The following is a 3,092-nucleotide window of genomic DNA, read 5'->3' as shown; positions in this document are numbered from 1 at the left end:
TCTCTCTCTCTCTCTCTCTCTCTCTCTCTCTCTCTCTCTCTCCTCCTCTCTCTCTCTCTCTCTCTCTCTCTCTCTCTCTCTCTTTCTCTCTCTCTCCCTCTCTCTTCACATATCTCCCTCTCTCTTTCTCTCGCTTCCTTACTTTCCTGGCCTCCTCTGGTATATTTCTCTCTGAGCTCATCCTTTTTCTTTCCAGGCTCTCTCCTACTGCCCTTCTCCCCGGCATTGATACTCAATACCGCAGCTCTCCCAATGACCCGGAAATGAATATTTGGACAGCGCAGTGTACATTTCTGGCATGCACGTCCAGAGCTAGAGATTAATAATAGCCACTGCAGCTAGAGAAGTAGGTTATATGTGGCCTGCGAGTTGTCAGATATAAAGCGGCCACGGTGTAGGCCACGGCAGACACACACACGCCATGTGGTGTGACCGTCCCCACCGACCAGGCCGCCTCTAGTGCGCAGTAAAGTATGTCAGATAAGTGTGGTAGTTCGGCGGCGTGTACAAGTGTATGAGTGTGTGGGCGCGCGTCCGTACGTACGTGCGCGCTTGTGTGTGTTTTCGTGCTACATAAGTGTATCGAGTGTCATTGGCCACGTGCGTTCGTATATATGTTGGAAGCCCGTAGAGTTGGAAGCATTCATCACACAGTGCTGACCTTGTACTTAGACTCTAGCAGAATCTATATGTTATCATCGTAAGTCTAGATGCAAGTGTTTCACGTGTTGGGACACAAGCGTTGTATATGCGTCGGCCTGCAAGTGTTCATTGCGTCGTCACGTAAGTGTTCCGTATGCAGGTGTTCCGTGTCCAAGTGTGTGTTCCGTGTGCAGATATTTCGTGTCCAAGTGTGTGAGTGTTCCGTATGCAGGTGTTCCGTGTCCAAGTGTGTGTTCCGTGTGCAGATGTTCCGTGTCCAAGTGTGTGAGTATTCCGTATGCAGATGTTCCGTGTCCAAGTGTGTGAGTATTCCGTATGCAGATGTTCCGTGTCCAAGTGTGTGAGTGTTCCGTATGCAGTTGTTCCGTGTCCGAGTGTGTCGTGTGTGTGTCGGTGTAGTGTTTCATGTCTCCGTATGCAAGTGTAACTTCTGCATGTAAAATACATGTAAGTGTACCAAGTCTCTCTGAATGTGTAAACGTTCAACGTTTATCCGTGTGAGAGATAGATGAGCGAGCGCATCTATGTGTACACGCGACTATGCGTTTCTCTGGGTATAGAACGGGTCTTTAGGTCTTACAGATCTCTAGTAACGAAATCTGCGTTTCTTCAGTTTCTTTGTTCTGCCCCCCTCCCCCCATATTTACGTACACCGCCAGTAGTTCTGTCTTCAGTAGTTCTGTCTTCAGTAGTTTTGCCTTCAGTAACTGTGCCTTCAGTAGTTCTGTCTTCAGTAGTTCTGCCTTCAGTAGTTCTGTATTCAGTAGTTCTTTCTTCAGTAGTTCTGTCTTCAGTAGTTGTGTCTTCAGTAGTTCTGTCTTCAGTAGTTGTGCCTTCAGTAGTTCTGTATCAGTACTGTCGCCATTCAGTAGTTGCTTCCTTCAGTTAGTTACTGTCTTCCCCAACCAATACCGTCTTACTGCCGTAGGTGTTATCTTTCTGCGGCTCTCTTCTACACCCGTTTCTATTACTCTCGTGTAAGTGCTCTGCCGCCGTGTCCGGTTGGCGGCGGGCGATGTGTTGAGAGCGAGGCCGTAAGTGCCGCAGCTGCTTTTCTGCATTAGTCAAGCCGGCTCCGTATGTGAATGATGCTAGTCGTCATTGTGAATAAAATCGAATGGACAAGCTTTGCTACTGCTTGCTACTGCTGTTGCTGCGTGGCTACTAGCTTGCTTGCTGCTGCATCGCTACTGCTATGCTGTGTTGTTATCTGCCCTGCTGCATGCCTGCTTACCTGCTGTTGGCTACTGCTGCTGCTGCTGCTACTGCTATGCCCTGCTTGCTGTCTGCTACGCTGTTACTGCCTGCTGCTGCTATCTGCTTGCTATTGACTGCTGCTGCTGCTACCGCTGTTACTGCTGCCACTGCTGCCTTGGCCTAGCTGCCTGTACTCTGCTGGCTGCTGCCCTGTGCTGCCTCCTGCCTGCTGCTGTTGCTGTACTGCTGCTGCTGCTGTTACTGCTGCTGCTGCTGTACTGCTGCTGCTGCTACTACTGCTGCTGCTGCCGTAGTCAACGTCCGCTGGCAAGTTCACGTGCAGTAATGGCGTCCAGCCGCTTTCTCGCTCGCTCGCCATGTCTCGCTCGCTCGGTCCGGTCGGTCGGTCGGCTTTCGAACGCTGTAAGCTTCCGAGTTCGGTTTAGCAGATGTGTATATAGTCGGTGTAAGGTCGTAATAAGTCGGTGTAAGGTGCATACGCGTTAATATTTCGTTATATTTCTTTCGTGTTATATTTATTATTTATATATTGTTATATTTCTATCGTTATATTTATATGCTGTTATATTTCTATCGTGTTCTATTTATATATTGTTATATTTCTATCGTGTTCTATTTATATGTTGTTATATTTCTATCGTGTTCTATTTATATATTGTAATATTTCTAGCGTGTTCTATTTATATATTGTTATATTTCTATCGTGTTCTATTTATATGTTGTTATATTTCTATCGTGTTCTATTTATATATTGTTATATTTCTATCGTGTTATTTTATATATATTGTTATATTTCTATCGTGTTCTATTTATATGTTTTTATATTTCTATCGTGTTCTATTTATATATTGTTATATTTCTATCGTGTTATTTTATATATATTTTTATATTTCTATCGTGTTCTATTTATATGTTTNTATTTGTATGTTGTTATATTTCTATCGTGTTATATTTGTATGTTGTTATATTGCTATCGTGGTTTACCGGCGCGCGCGCGCGTTCGATATGTGCGCAGCGGCGACGACTACGCCCTCACAAATACTGCGGTAATCCGAACTAACACGCAGTTATAGGTAAATAGAGAGAGTGCGCGAGAGAGCGAGAGAGAGGCAGCAGGAGGAGAGAGAGGGAAAGATAAAGAGATTAGAGAGATAGAGAGAGAGGGAGAGATGGAGAGAGAGAGAGAGAGAGAGAGAGAGAGAGAGAGAGAG

The 3,092-nt window shown here is 45.6% G+C and overlaps 1 long non-coding RNA gene across 3 annotated transcripts in view; it reads left to right on the top strand.

Moving 5' to 3' along the window:
- Nucleotides 1-3,092, top strand: part of LOC106818359 — a 17,151-nt gene that overhangs the window by 3,463 nt on the left and 10,596 nt on the right. Inside the window, exon 1 of one of the 3 annotated variants that reach the window (XR_001395197.1) lies at nucleotides 530-783. The exons of the other annotated variants lie outside the window; for them this stretch is intronic. This is a non-coding gene — a long non-coding RNA (uncharacterized LOC106818359). Of the gene's footprint in view, nucleotides 1-529; nucleotides 784-3,092 lie in introns of those variants that run through there. 3 annotated transcript variants of the gene reach the window in all.

Source organism: Priapulus caudatus, unplaced genomic scaffold (genome assembly GCF_000485595.1).
Source record: "Priapulus caudatus unplaced genomic scaffold, Priapulus_caudatus-5.0.1 Scaffold2182, whole genome shotgun sequence".
In the NCBI taxonomy this organism is placed as follows: Eukaryota; Metazoa; Priapulida; class Priapulimorpha; order Priapulimorphida; family Priapulidae; genus Priapulus; species Priapulus caudatus.
The sequence above is the reverse complement of the archived record's forward strand: the minus strand, read 5'-3'. Positions and strand labels throughout refer to the sequence as shown.